We start from the raw sequence: 16,232 nt of genomic DNA on the forward strand, positions 1-16,232 counted from the left end.
CTCTCTCTTCCCGCCATTCTCTCTCTCTCCCCATCTCTCTCTCCCCCTGATCTCTCACACCTCACTTTCTGATCCATTGGATCATACGAGATGCATACCAGTCAAGGAATAGCAGACAAGAGTGAATGGTTCTGTTTTACCTGCTGTGTTATCCTCTTCACAGCCTGGTACAGGACGACACACGACAGATTAGCATGTGCCATTAAACACTCGCAGAGCAGGTTCAGCATGTATTAGATCGAGTACAGTTCCTTCCACTCCCTCCCCCACTCTCTCTCCCTCGCTCTCTCTATCTCCTGCTCTCCCCCTCTCCTGTGAAACATTGGGAGACAGGGAGAAATATAGATGGAGAGAGCGTAACAGGGAAAAGGAGTAATCAGCATGAAGAGAGTGCTGGAGTTTTACTCTTGCTGGTAATCTCTCCATCTCTATCTTTCCTTCCTCTGTCTTTTACTCTCTCAAGCCCCATTTCACCTCTCGGTTCCTCTTTATCCATGTGTTACGAACACTGGACTTTGCCTCTCTCCCATCATCTCTTTTCGACTGTATTTATGCCTCTGTTACCTTCTGAATCCCTCTCTCTCCCTCTCTATTATCCTCTGAATCCCAGTCTCTCCCTCTCTATTACCCTCTGAATCCCAATCTCTCCCTTTCTGTTACCTTCTGAATCCCAGTCTCTCCCTCTCTATTCCCATCTGAATCCCAGTCTCTCCCTTCCTGTTACCTCACCAGAGCTTTGTAAATGTTCAGCATAACCTCCCTGCTTTTGTACTCACTGTATGCACAATGCACTGTGGTAATGTGGTAACCCCCAGGTCTTTGGATGAGGACAACTGATCTTTTTCCTTTTGATATATATATATATATAGATGGCGTCTCTGATGTGGGCCCACTTGGTCTCAGCATCCCCTATGGGAGTGTTGTGAAGTGCTGTTACAAGTGAATTTAGAAATTTTTGTAACAGCTGTGGGTGAGAAATTCTGCTCGTGTTGATGCGCGGGTGGCCCTTCTGCTTGGAATGATGCAACTTCTTTGGTCTGAGTCTAACCTTGCTGCACACCAGGGAGTGGTCGGTGTCGCAGTCCGCACTGTGGAAGCTGCGTGTGATTTGAACACTGTTTAAGGCGGCTCGCCTTGTGGCAATGAGGTCCAGCTGGTGCCAACGACGCGATCTTGGGTGCCTCCATGAAACCTGGTGACAGGGTTTAGTGTGAAAGAACGAGTTGGCTATGCAGAGGTAATGATAGGTACACACCTCAAGCAGTCTCTGCCCGTTCTCATTCATCCTTCCAACGCCATAGCGCCCAAGGCAGGAGGGACATGAGTCATGGTCGGCCCCAACCCTGGCATTAAAGTCCCCCAGCAGGAATAAGTGTTCGGTGTTGGGGATGCTGCTAATGATGTTATGGAGTTGTTCATAGAACTGGTCTTTAGCTTCAGGTTGGGAGCAGAGTGTTGGAGCATAGATGCTGAGTAGGTGTACTGGACCAGAGGTGGTGAGCAGTCGGATGGACAGTCTGCCTTCCGAGCCATTTGAGGGAGGCTCTATCATGCCAACAACTACCGTGGAATCTCCCTGCTCAGCATAGTGGGGAAAGTCTTTGCTCGAGTCACTCTGAACAGGCTCCAGAAGCTGGCCGAGCGTGTCTACCCTGAGGCACAGTGTGGCTTTCGTGCAGAGAGATCGACCATTGACATGCTGTTCTCCCTTCGTCAGATACAGGAGAAATGCCGTGAACAACAGATGCCCCTCTACATTGCTTTCATTGATCTCACCAAAGCCTTTGACTTCGTCAGCAGACGTGTTCTCTTCATACTACTGGAAAAGATTGGATGTCCAACAAAGCTACTAAGTATCATCACCTCATTCCATGACAATATGAAAGGCACAATTCAACATGGTGGCTCCTCATCAGAGCCCTTTCCTATCCTGAGTGGTGTGAAACAGGGCTGTGTTCTCGCACCCACACTTTTTGGGATTTTCTTCTCCCTGCTGCTTTCACATGCGTTCAAATCCCCTGAAGAAGGAATTTTCCTCCACACAAGATCAGGGGGCAGGTTGTTCAACCTTGCCCGTCTCAGAGCGAAGTCCAAAGTACGGAAAGTCCTCATCGGAGAACTCCTCTTTGCTGACGATGCTGCTTTAACATCTCACACTGAAGAGTGCCTGCAGAGTCTCATCGACAGGTTTGCGGCTGCCTGCAATGAATTTGGCCTAACCAACAGCCTCAAGAAAACGAACATCATGGGGCAGGACGTCAGAAATGCTCCATCCATCAATATTGGCGACCACGCTCTGGAAGTGGTTCAAGAGTTCACCTACCTAGGCTCAACTATCACCAGTAACCTTTCCCCAGATGCAGAAATCAACAAGCGCATGGGAAAGGCTTCCACTGCTCTGTCCATACTGGCCAAGAGAGTGTGGGAAAATGGCGCACTGACACGGAACACAAAAGTCCGAGTGTATCAGGCCTGTGTCCTCAGTACCTTGCTCTATGGCAGCGAGGCCTGGACAATGTATGCCAGCCAAGAGCAACGTCTCAATTCATTCCATCTTCGCTGCCTCTGGAGAATACTTGGCATCAGGTGGCAGGACCATATCTCCAACACAGAAGTCCTTGAAGCGGCTAACATCCCCAGCTTGTACACACTACTGAGTCAGCGGCGCTTGAGATGGCCTGGCCATGTGAGCCGCATGGAAGATGGCAGGATCCCCAAAGATACATTGTACAGCGAGCTCGCCACTGGTATCAGACCCACCGGCCGTCCATGTCTCCGCTTTAAAGACGTCTGCAAACGCGACATGAAATCGTGTGACATTGATCACAAGTCGTGGGAGTCAGTTGCCAGCATTCGCCAGAGCTGGCGGGCAGCCATAAAGACAGGGATAAATTGTGGCGAGTCGAAGAGACTTAGTAGTCGGCAGGAAAAAAGACAGAGGCGCAAGGGGAGAGCCAACTGTGCAACAGCCCCGACAAACACATTTCTCTGCAGCACCTGTGGAAGAGCCTGTCACTCTAGGATTGGCCTTCATAGCCACGCCAGGCGCTGCTTCATAAACCACTGACCACCTCCAGGCGCGTATCTATTGTCTCTCGAGATAAGGCGGCCCAAAAGAAGATATATATATATATATATATATATATAGATGTGTCATCTGCAATGTAAAAAACAGTGAAGGGATTAGTCGTAGACATTAGGAGGATAGAGGCTGCCTGGTAAAATAGTCAGACACATGGCAGTTTAACTTCAATGCTGTGAAATGTAAAATTATGCATTTTGGAAGGAAGGCTGAGGAGAAGCGATATAAACTAAATTCTCCAATCATAAGATATGTGCCGGGACAGAGAGATCTGGAATTTCATTTGTGTCACTTTTTATATCTTAAAGATTCAATTTAGGGTTTTGAATCTAGTCAGTTGAATTTAGCTTCATCCTGAAAAGTGTTAGCAAACGTGCTGGGAAATGTGTCAACAGCTGTTTCCATTCAGACATTCCTGCATTTTTACCCTTTGCTACCCTTCTTAAGCAAAGGAACAACATTGGCTATTCTCCTGTCCTCTGGGACCTCACCTGTAGCCAATGAGGATGCAAAGATTTCTGTCAAGGCCCCAGCAATTTCTTCCCTTGCTTCCCTCAGTATTCTGGGGTTGATCCCATCAGGCCCTGGGTACTTATCTACGTTAATGCTTTGCAAGACACCCATAACTCCTCCTTTTTGATAATGAGATGATTGAGACTATCTACACTCCCTTCCCTCGGCTCATCATCCACCAAGTCCTTCTCCTTGGTGAATACTGATGCAAAGTACTCATTTAGTACCTCGCCCATTTCCGCTGACTCCACACATAGATTCCCTTCTCTGTTCCAGAGTGGGCCAGCCCTTTCCCTGGTTATCCTCTTGCTCTTTATGTACGTATAAAAAGCCTTGGGATTTTCCTGAATCCTGTTTGCCATTGACTTCCCTTTTCGCCCTCCTGAATCCTTGCTTCCGTTCCTTCCTATTGTCTTTATATTCTTCAAGGGATTCGTCTGTTCCGACCCTTCCAGCCCATATGAATGCTTCCTTTTTTCTTTTTTGACGAGGCTCACAATATCCAGCGTTACCCAAGTTTCCCGAAAGTTGCCAAACTTATCCTTCTTCCTCACAGGAACATGCTGGTCCTAGATTCTAATCAGCTAACGTTTGAAAGACTCTCACATGTCAGATGTTGATTTACCCTCAAACAGCCGCCCCCAGTCTAAATTCTTCAGTTCCTGCCTAATATTGTTATAATTAGCCTTCCCCCAATTTAGCACCTTCACCCGAGGACTACTCTTATCCTTATCCAGAGGTACATTAAAACCTACGGAATTATGGTCACCGTTCCCGTAATGCTCCCCTACTGAAACTTCGACCACCTGGCCGGGCTCATTCCCCAATACCAGGTCCAGTACGGCCCCATTCCTAGTTGTACTATCTACATATTGTTTCAAGAAGCCCTCCTGGATGCTCCTTACAAATTCTGCCCCATCCAAGCCCCTCGCACTAAGTGAGTCCCAGTCAATATAGGGGAAGTTAAAATCATCCACCACTACAACCCTGTTACCTTTACATCTTTCCAAAATCTGTCTACATATCTGATCCTCTACCTCCTGATGGCTGTTGCGAGGCCTGTAGTGAACCCCCAATATCGGTACTGCACCTTGCCTATTCCTGAGCTCCACCCATATTGCCTCGCTGCATGACCCCCCGAGGTGTCCTCCATCAGTGCAGCTGTGATACTCTTCTTAACCAGTAATGCAACTCCCCCACCCCTTTTACATCCCCCTCTATCCAGCCTGAAGCTTCTAAATCCTGGAACATTCAGCTGCCAATGGATTTAGAAATCCATAGTCAGACACATCCATTCCCACAGACCGAGAGAGAGAAAGAGAGAGAGAGAGAGAGAGAGAGAGAGAGAGAGAGAGAGAGAGAGAGAGAGAAAGAGAGAGAGAGATAGAGGGAGAGAGAGAGAGCGAAACCCACACATAGACACATATTTCCACATTGATCAACTTTGACAGATAAACATAAACACTTCCCTCTGTGTAAAGAATGTTTCTACAAACATCAAAATCTCTCTTTTCTCCTTTTATATTTCACTCTCGAGTTTCAATTTATTGTCAATCTGATTTCACAGGGAGCAGGAGAAGTTTTGCTTTCCTTTTCTTGTTTTTGGCGTCAGGCGGTCATGGGTCAATCCCGGTGTCTGTGCAGTCTGTGACCCCTGACCCAGCGCTGTGACCACGAGGAGCGTGGTGGGGGGGGGGGGGGGGGGGGGGGGCAACAGGGGGATAGTTAGTCCAAACCACTTAAAGGGACCCCGTACCACCAGAACTGCTCCTTAGCTTTGCAAATTCGAGTGAGTCAGGAGGACTTTGATCAAATAGAAGGACAGGAACAAAGTGACATTGAATCTTCCAATATTTATTTATTCAGTAAGAAAAAACAAGAAATGCTGGAACCACTCAACAGGTCTGGCAGCATCTGTGGAAAGAGAAGCAGAGTTAACGTTTCGGGTCATTGAGCCTTCTTCGGAACTTGGGTCACTGACCCGAAACGTTAACTCTGCTTCTCTTTCCACAGATGCTGCCAGACCTGCTGAGTGGTTCCAGCATTTCTTGTTTGTATTCCAGATTTCCAGCATCCGCAGTATTTTGCTTTTATTTTATTTTTTATTCAGTGATGTTAATACACAGAAAATTATCTGTCTAGCCCAAATTCAAGTAAAATTGTGAATTCAGATTAATAATTTTAAAGGCGAACCTACTGTTCCAAAGAAAACAATTCCACACTGTCCAATCTTTCCTCATGGCTAAAAGTCTCCATTCCTGGCAACATCCTCTGCAAATCTGCTCTATATCCTTTCTGGTGTGATCACATCCTTCCTGTAAGGTGGTGACCAGAACTGTACACAGTACACTCGCTGTGGTCTAACTAGTATTTTATATAGTTCCAGCATAACCTCCCTGGTCTTAGATTCCATACTTCGGCAAATAAAGGAAAGTGTCCCATATGCCTTCTTAACCAGCTAATCTTGTTAGCTTCAGTGACCTGTGGACAGACACTCCAAAGTCCCTCTGTTCGCAAACAGCGAGATCACGTTGGGGAGAGAGAGAGATTGGGAGGTGAGTTTGAAAGAACAAGTGTAAAATCTAATCTTACTTTGATGTAAATTTTATTCCTGTGTCCACAGACATAGAAGACATAGGCATGGAGTGTGAAATATCCTTGGGAGAGGGAGAAATATGGATGGAGAGCGAGTAACTGACAGGGAGTGATTAGCATGGAGATAAAGGTAGGGAGCTACTCTTGCTGGGAATATCTTTCCATCTTTGTCACTCTGTTCTCCTCTTTTTTGCTCTCTCCATTCTGACTTCCATTCTCTGTTCATCCCTCCCCTTCACTCTCTCCATCTCTTCCTACCTCTGTATCCGCTCAAATTCAATCTCTCCCTCTTCCTCTCAGACAGAGACATTGTGTTGCAGGTACTGAGAGATGGAGAGACAGGAAGAGTGAGGGTGACATAGATAGATGGACATTTACTCTGCATCTAACTGCGTGCCACCATTGCCCTGGAAGTGTTTGATGAGGACAGCATCGAGGGAGCTTTACTCTCTAAGTAACCCCGTGCCGTACCTCTCCTGGAATTACCAATGCGGGACAGTGTAGAGGGAGCTTTACTCGGAATCTAACTGTTTGTTTTTTTTTTCTTTTATCTTTTTTCCAAAGTGGCCTTTGTACCCCAGTCGAGGGGGCCTTTATTCCTCAGTCCTCCTTTATATACATATTTACATTTTTAAAATAACTTTATTAAAACAGATAAATAAACAAAAAACTCAAATTAAAATGCCATTCTCGGCGTCGCTAATGCACTCCAGTCCCTGCGGTGCCCACCGGTCGCGGAAGGCCTCAAGCTTACCGGTGGACACCGCATGCTCCTTCTCGAGGGACACCCGGGCGTGAACGTAACCGCGGAAGAGGGGCAGGCAATCAGCGAGGACGGACCGCCCCCCCCCCCACCCGATGGCCAGCAGCCTGGACCTGTGAATTGCCACCTTGCCCAGGCCCAGGAACAAACTAACGAGGAGATCCTCCACCTGGCCCATGTCCCTCCGCATCGGGTACCCAAAGCTCAGGAGCGTGGAACTGAAGTGCAGCGAGAACTTGAGGAGCAGCCTCTTTAAATGCTCAAAGAGGGGCTGCAACCTCGCACACTCCGTATATATCTGAAGCACGGACTCGTCCAGGCCGCAGAAAGTACAGGGGAGTCCGTGAACCTACTTAAATGTCTATTGCACGGGACACCCTCCACCCAAGGTCCCCGATCTAAAAGGGGAGGACTCCCGCGTAGAGAGACCTCCATCGGGGTTTCCCCTCGCTGCCAGCTGGCAACGTAGACCGCCAGGGCGTATCTGGCCTGCTGACGAGGTCGAGGAATTTGAGTGTGTGCAGGTGCAGCCCGTACAGGAAAGCCCTCTGCGCCGCTTGGAATGGCACAGAGGACTTTTCTGAGAGGCAGCTCGGATTGTGCGGGACTGTCTCCCCAGGAGGGTTCTCGGGCCTGGATCTGATGAGCAGCTCCGGCCTGGCGGGGTCAGCTCAGCCAGGAGCGCTCCGCTCTCCCGAGCCCCCTCGCCACCCGCAGCTAGGGGCATCCCGGGGGCTTCGACTACTCCTCCGCCCGCCGATCCGTCCCCGGAGTCAGCCACCAGGAAAGCCAAGGCGCTCACTTCCGCCGGTGGGGGAGCGCCCTGACTGGATGCGACCATGTTCCAGACTCGGAATAGATCCCGGTAAAAGACAGGCAACTCCCTCAGAGAGGCGTGCCAACGGACTCTGCTGGGAGCTGCTTGTTGTCTTGAAGGCAGTGACACTGGCAGAAAAAATACTTCGCCAGCCCATACCATTTGGGAGGATGCTCGACGTACAGGTATCTCTGCAGTGTCTGAAGGTGGAGAGTGGCAGCCTGGGTGCGGACACTCACCAATGACTGTCCGCCCTCCTCGATCGGGAGACTCGGGACCGCGGTAGAGACCCAGAATTTCCTGTGGCCCCAGAAGAAATTGACGAGTTTCTTCTGGATCTTGGTGGCGAATGCAGGAGGCGGGGCCAAAATGACGAACCAGCACCAGAGCATGGAGGTTTTTGACCAGCGCCCGGCCCCTGTAGGAAAGCACTCAGAGCAGTCCTGTCCAGCGCCCCAGCCGAGCGGTGACTTTCACCTCCAACTCCTGCTAGTTTGCCGTCCAGGCTTCCTCACCAGGACGAAGGTGGACTCCCAAATAGAGGAGGTGCGTGGTGCTCCACGCAAAAGGTGTCAACTCCTCCGGCAATGATTCGAACCGCCACTGACCCTCCAGGAGTCTGCAACATTTCTCCCAATTGATTCTCACGGAGGATGCGGCAGGAAAGGTCTGCTGGCAGTCACGCGTCCTCCGCAAGTCAACGGGAGCTGTGTCCGCGAGGAGCACGTCGTCAGCTTAAGCCGAGAAGATGACCCACATCGTCGGCTCGCGCAGAGCCAATCTCGTCAACCTCCTGCGAAGCAGGGACAGGAACGGTTCCACACAGATGGTGTACAGTTGGCCGGACATGGGGCCTCCCTGACGCACTCCTCTCCCAAAGCATAGGGGCGTCATCAAGGATCCAGTTAACCTTGACTATACACACACTATCTGTGATTCTCTCTCTCTGTCTCTCTCTCTCTATTTCATTGTCTCTCTGTTTTTCTCTCCCTCTGTTCTTCAATCTCTCTCTCCCTCACTGTGTTTCTCTTTCCCTGCGTTTTTCTCTCTGTTTCTCTCTCTCCCTCTGTTTCTGAATCTCTCTTTCCCCCTCCCTGTGCTTCTCGTTCTCTCTGAGTTTCTCCCTCTCCCTGTTCCTCTCTCTCTCTCTGTTCCTCAATCGCTCTCTCGCTCTCTGTTTGTCTCCTTCTTTGTGTTCCTCCATCTCTCTCTCTCCCTCACTATGTGTTTCCCTCACTCTCTGTTTCTCTCAGTGATTATGCGTCATTCTGTCTCCATGGCTTTCTCTGTCCTTCTGTCTCTCTCTCTCCATCTCTCTGTGATTCTCTTTGTTCCTTTCTCACTAGCTTTCTGCCTGTCTCTTTGCTACCTGCAATTTATTTGCGTCTCAGTTCCTTCTCTCCACATTTATCCCTCCTCGTTTTCTCCGTCTTTTTCAGCCTTTTTTGTATTTATGACTTTCTGTCTTTTCTCTATTTCTCTCCCTCTTTCTGTGTTTTCTCTATTTCTCTGTCTCTTTCTGTCTTTTCTCTATTTCTCTGACATTCTCTTTTCACTTTCTCTGTTTCTTTCTATCTTCTTTCTCTTTATTTTTCTCTCTGTCTCTTTTTCTCTCTCTTGTCTTTTTGTATCTTTTTTCTCTTTTTCTCTCTTTTTCTTTGTCTCATTCTGTCTTCTCTCTTTCTCTTTCTATCTTTGTCTCTTTCTTTCTGTGTCTCACTCTATCTCTGTCTCTTTCTGTCTTTTCTCTATTTCTCTGACATTCTCTTTTCACTTTCTCTGTTTCTTTCTATCTTCTTTCTCTTTCTTTTTCTCTCTGTCTCTTTTTCTCTCTCTTGTCTTTTTGTATCTTTTTTCTCTTTTTCTCTATTTTTCTTTGTCTCCTTCTGTCTTCTCTCTTTCTCTTTCTATCTTTGTCTCTTTCTTTCAGTGTCTCACTCTATCTCTGTCTCTTTCTGTCTTTCTCTCCATCATTCTACCTTTGCTCTCTTTCTTTGTCTCTTTCTATCTTTTCTCTTTGTTTTTCTCTCTTTCCAGCATTTTCTTCTTATCTTTCCTTTTCTGACCCTAGCCCCCTGCAATTTATCCTCCCCCTCACTTTATTCCCCCTCCCCACAATTACAGGGCCAAGAAAAGTCCCCTGCAATTGACCCCCCCCGAAATTTATCCTCCCCCGCAATTTATCACCCGCTGCAATTTACACCCCCTGCAATTTATCTCCCACCCCCCACGCAATTCTTACCACAAGGCAAATTTTTCCCACTGCAATATTCTCCTCCCCCCTCCACCCCGTCCCGTAAACATACTCTCCCCATATAAATATCCCTGGTCTACAGACCCAGATCAGATATCCCCCATGATAACTGCCCCCATCTAAATACTCCTCCTTTGAACAGACTCCCATCTAAATACCCCGCCCCCGGGAACAGACTCCCATCTAAATACCCCGAGTAACGGACTTCCATCTAAATAGCCCCAGGAAAAGGCCCCCCCAATCTAAATACCCCGCCTGTGAACAGACTGCCATCTAAATACTCCCAGGAACAGACTCCCATCTAATACCCATCTTGTGAACTGACTCCCATCTAAATACTTCCAGGAACAGGCTCCCATCTAATACCCCTCCTGTGAACAGCATCCCAAGTAATTAACCCCCACCCGCTCAGTGAACAGTCCTACATATAAATGCCCCTCATGAATAGACTGGAAATTCCCCACTGCCCCATCCCATTTTAAACCTGGAGAATGCCTACTGCCCCCTCCCATTTTAAACCTGGGGAATCCCCACTTACCCCTCCCATCTTTAAAATAACTCATTCCCTCTGTGAATATTGTCCTCTACTTCGCCCCCTGCTCCCACTGTAAACACTCCCCCCCTTTATAAATACCATCACTGTCCTGTAAAATCCCCACTCTCTATTAATTCGCACCCTGGATCATCTCCCCAATGAACATCCGCCCTTGTCTGCCCGCTGTGTAACTCCAGTCCCAGTCAACAACCCTCGCCCCACCCCTCCCACCCCCACCCAGTGCTATTCCAACCTCCATCCTCCATCACTTTCCTGGGTGATGTTCCGTCTCCGTACAATCTTTTCAATTCACTTCAATTCCTGGTCCGGATAAGCCACTAGAATTCCATCAAGCGGCTCCCAGACGACCAGCACCTTTAACTCCTGCCCGGGCAAACACAGGGCCGGACATAGAGCAAGGACCTCCAGAGGCTAAATGGCATTCTGAGCCTTTAACGCACAGGAGGATCCCGACCCCTGGCACATCCCTTCCTGCAGAAAGGTGTTTCACCTGTTCTCCCCATCGGCTTTAGGAAATCAAACAGAGGGAGACGCACACAAAGGCACACACATTGAGTGGGACAGGGACCGGAGGAGGCTGTTCAGCCGTTTGAGCCTGTCCCATCCCTGTTACATCATGTCTGAACTGTCCCTTCCCCCATTGAGCCACAAGGAGACAGACAGAGACAGTCGGGGAGCAATTACAGTGAGGCAAAGAAACACTGGGCTGAACGCGGACTTGGTGCCAATGGTGCAAACCAGAGTGGAGGAGAGGAGGGTGGTTGTGAATGGGCTGCCCGTTCAGCATCTCTCCCCTGTTTTTACCTCAATGGGAGCAAAACTGGGGAGAGGGGGAAAGCAGGATCCCAGTTCACAATCACCCTGTACAACACCAAGGCAGCGAGTTCAAATCCACCCCGAGACAGAGGGACAGAGACACAGAAAACAGATCCCAGGATGAGCACAGAACAAAAAGAGAGAGAAATAAATGGAAAGGGAGATGGAGAATGAGATGCAGGGAGTCCGAAACCAGTGAGAGAGAAACTGAGAACAGAGGGTCAGAAATACTGAGAAGGGCACAGAGAGAGAAAAGTGGAGACTTACACAGAGAGTTGTAGATATTCAGAAAGATCCCAGACAAAGAGAGAGATGCAGAGACTGAAAGATGTGGAGAGGCAGAGATTGAAAGTAAGATGTGTTTACAGAATATAGTGGGGTGTCCCTGGACGGCGGTGGTAGGGGCGGGGGGGGGGGGGGTGGTGGGGTGTGTGGAATGCAGAGATAATGTTGAAGGAGCAGAAATGGAAAGATTTAGGGATTTGGAAGTGAGTGAGAGAAGAAATGGAATGAGAGAGACAGACAAAGATGCAGAGAGTCGCAGAAGGAGAGTGAAAGTGGAAACTTGTGAGCCTCTCGAGAGGGGCAGAGATAGAAAGGATGTTGAGAGATACAGAGCTAGGGATTGAAAGATGTGAAGAAACAGAGCTAGGAACAAGGAGGAAGGTGCAGGGATGAAGTTGCAGCAAGAGATGGAGAGAGGGAAATCTATGGGATTACATTGACAGTTTTGGAGCAGCACTTCCCAAACTGTTCCCTGCGGAGCCCCGTCCCTTTTGGTAAAAAAATCCACAGACACCCGAAAGCACAAAATCAAAATATTGCGGTTGTTGGAAATCTGAAATAAGAACCGTGCTGGGAAGACTGAGAATTTCCAACACTTTGTTTTTCTTTCAGCCCCGAAAACACATGCCGTCTTCTTTTCTGTATCTGGAAATGCTTTTGACAATGACACATTTATATTTATTGTTAGTTTCCTCTCTGGTTAAAGCTCTTGTCTGAGAATTCCACGTGGCCAGAAGATACTCCCTCTGCGTCATCACAGATGCACCTTTCGAAAATATTCTCCTTGGGAATAAGAGAAATAAAATTGATTCAAACAAAGCAAAGCATTTTTGAAAAGAAATAAAACACAGCAAGAGCCCAGGGCTCTTTCCCTCACTCACTGACATAAAATAATCTCTCAGTGACTCCCCATCTCACAAACACATCCACCGACACAGAGAAAGAGACTGGGAAGTGTCGATTTGTTTACCCTGTCATTTCCTGCTCTCTCTCTCTCTCTCTCTATTTCTCCATGTGTCTGTCTACATCTTTAGCTGCCTCATTGTAAAAACACATAAACCTGCAAGCTGTGTGTGCACAGCAGGATCCCGCAAAGAGCAACATGCAGATAATCGGTTTTAGTGCAGAGCAAGATCCCAGCAATGGTGACACTTCAACTTTCTGTTTACCAAGGTTTTGTTTGTGGATTTTTTTCACTCTCTCTCTCTCTCTCGCTCTCTTTCTCTCTGTGTTTACCCTGCCACCTCCAGCTGTTTCTCACTCTCCCTCCTTTTCTCTCCATCTGTTTCTGCCTCAGTGTTGTAATGTACGAACGGTTGCAGACAATGTATGCACAGCAGGATCCCACAAGCAGCAGTGTGATAACAGCCACCTGCCCCTACTCTCCCCCTCTGATTCCCTCCATCTTTCCCTCACACTCCTGCGTCTCTCTCCCTCCTGTTACTCTCATTCAGAGAGACAGACGGAGAGAGACAGAGAAAGAGAGACAGACAGACAGAGAGACAGAGAAATCCACTCAGTACCTCACTCTATGTTTAAATAGCTTCTGGACATTTCATTTCAACCTCAAATTCACGGCACTTCCCAAAATACCAGCATTATTCGGGAATTATACCGGCTTCCAGCTCAGGACTTTAATTTCAGGCCTTCAGGAGAGCTTTACACACAATGAATTCTCTTCCAAAAAGCAGTCACTGTTACAGTGCAGGGAATTCTGCCGGCAAGCCGTGAACAGCAAGATCCCAACTATGGTGACACTTCAATATTCAGTTTAACAAGGTTTTGAGAGTGGTTTTCTTTCTCTCTCCCTCTCTGTTTAACCTGCCACTTCCAGCTGTTTCTCACTCTCCCTCTTTTTCTCTCCATCTGTTTCTGCCTCAGTGTTGTAATGTAGGAATTGATGCAGGGAATGTATGCGCAGCAGGATCCCACAATTTGATCATCGACAAGAGAGGTTGAGAGTCTTGTTAGGAAGAAGAAGGATGCGTATATAAAGTTGAGGAAAAAGGGCACAGGCATAGCTCTGGAGGGATACAAGATGGCCAGGAAGGATCTGAAGAAAGGGATTAGGAGAGCTAAGAGAGGGCATGAAAAATGCTTGGCGGGTAGGATAAAAGAAAACCCCAAGGCCTTTTACGCGTATGTCAGAAATATGAGGATGACCAGGGGGACCATAGGTCCGGTCAAGGACAATAGCGGGAGACTGTGTGTTGAGCCGGAAGAGATAAGTGAGGTTTTCAATGAGTACTTCTCTTCGGTATTTACGAATGAGAAGGGGTGTATTACTGAAGAGGACGGTGTGAAACAGACTGGTAAGCTCGAGGAAGTGCTCGTTAGGAGGGAAGATGTGTTGGGGTTTTTGAATAACTTGAAGATAGACAAGTCTCCCGGGCCTGACGGGGTATATCCAAGGATGTTATGGGAAGCAAGGGATGAAATTGCAGAGCCGTTGGCAATGATCTTTTCATCTTCTCTGCTGACGGGGGTGGTACCAGGTGATTGGAGGGTGGCAAATGTTGTGCCCCTGTTCAAGAAAGGGAATAGGAACAACCCTGGGAATTACAGGCCAGTTAGTCTTACTTCGGTGGTAGGCAAGTTGATGGAAAAGGTGCTGAGGGATAGGATTTCTGAGCATCTGGAAAGACACTGCTTGATTCGGGACAGTCAGCACGGTTTTGTGAGGGGTAGGTCTTGCCTCACAAGCCTGATTGAATTCTTTGAGCAGGTGACCAAGCAAGTGGATGAGGGTAAACCAGTGGATGTGGTGTACATGGATTTTAGTAAGGCATTTGATAAGGTCCCCCATGGTAGACTTATGGAGAAAGTCAGGAGGCATGGGATAGTGGGGAATGTGGCCAGTTGGATTAAGAATTGGCTAACTGATAGAAGGCAGAGAGTGGTCTTAGATGGTAAATACTCAGCCTGGAGCCCAGTTACCAGTGGCGTGCCGCAGGGATCAGTTCTGGGTCCTCTCCTGTTTGTGATTTTTATTAACGACTTGGATGAGGAAGTCGAAGGGTGGGTCAGTAAATTTGCAGATGATACAAAGGTTGGTGGAGTTGTGGATACCGAGGAGGGCTATTGTCGTCTGCAAAGGGACTTGGATAGGTTGCAGTGCTGGGCTGAAAAGTGGCAGATGGAGTTTAACCCTGAAAAGTGTGAGGTCGTCCATTTTGGAAGGACAAACATGAATGCAAAATACTGGGTTAACGGTAGGGTTCTTGGGCATGTGGAGGAGCAGAGAGACCTTGGGGTCTATGTGCATAGATCATTGAAAGTTGCAACTCAAGTGGATAGGGCTGTGAAGAAGGCATATGGGGTGTTAGCGTTCATTAGCAGAGGGATTGAATTTAAGAGCCGTGAGGTGATGATGCAGCTGTACAGGACCTTGGTAAGGCCTCATTTGGAGTACTGTGTGCAGTTCTGGTCGCCTCATTTTAGGAAGGATGTGGAAGCCTTGGAGAGGGTGCAGAGGAGATTTACCAGGATGTTGCCTGGAATGGAGAATAAGTCTTACGAGGAAAGGCTGAACATTCTAGGCCTCTTCTCATTAGAAAGGAGAAGGATGAGGGGTGACATGATAGAGGTTTATAAGATGATCAGGGGAATAGATAGGGTAGACAGTCAGAAACTTTTTCCCCGGGTGGAGCAAAGCATTACAAGGGGTCATAAATTTAAGGTGAAGGGTGGGAGATATAAGGGGGATGTCAGGGGAAGGTTCTTTACCCAGAGAGTGGTCGAGGCATGGAATGCCTTGCCCGGGGAAGTTGTTGAGTCAGAAACTTTAGGGACTTTCAAAAGGCTTTTGGATAGGTATATGGATAAAGGAGAATGATGGGGTATAGATTAAATTGTCCTTGACAGAGGACAAAGGATCGGCACAACATTGTGGGCCGAAGGGCCTGTTCTGTGCTGTATGTTCTATGTTCTATGTTCTATATCCCATTACAGTCCTCAGAAAATGCTAAACCCCATCTTCAAACTTATAACAAGCCTTCATACAGCTTTCCATTCAGCTGTTATAATTAACGGCCCTCAGGAGCAGTTGACACTCAATGCATTAATTTTGAAAGTGGTGCTCACTGTTGCAATGCAGGAAACCTGCAGGCAGTGTGTGCACGGCAAGATCCCACAAGCAGTAATGTGATAATTTGCAGATAATCTGTTTTTAGAGATACAAGTTTCGAGATCCCAGAGAGAAGAACATTCCTGCAACTTGAAAATCTGAAATATCCCTCTCCCTGTCTTTCTCCTGCACCCTGCCCCCATCCCCCCTCCCCATCCACATCTGTTTCTTTTTCTCTCAATCTGGGGTTTAATCTGGATTGAAACGTCCTCTGAAGTGTTTCTGACACCGTTTCAAATTACCACACGTCACATTGTGGCTCCTATTGATTCATGCTTGAAATAGATAAAAGGAGAGTAAGGTGGAGAGAAAACACCGCGAAACCAAATTCAGACCCTCAGGAAGCTGATTTTTAAGGTGTCCTCAATGATGTCATGTCGGAAATGTTGCAGAGCACTAGATGCACAGCAAGATCCTACCAACAG

This window comes from Heterodontus francisci, unplaced genomic scaffold, assembly GCF_036365525.1.
Source record: "Heterodontus francisci isolate sHetFra1 unplaced genomic scaffold, sHetFra1.hap1 HAP1_SCAFFOLD_400, whole genome shotgun sequence".
Taxonomy (NCBI): domain Eukaryota; kingdom Metazoa; phylum Chordata; class Chondrichthyes; order Heterodontiformes; family Heterodontidae; genus Heterodontus; species Heterodontus francisci.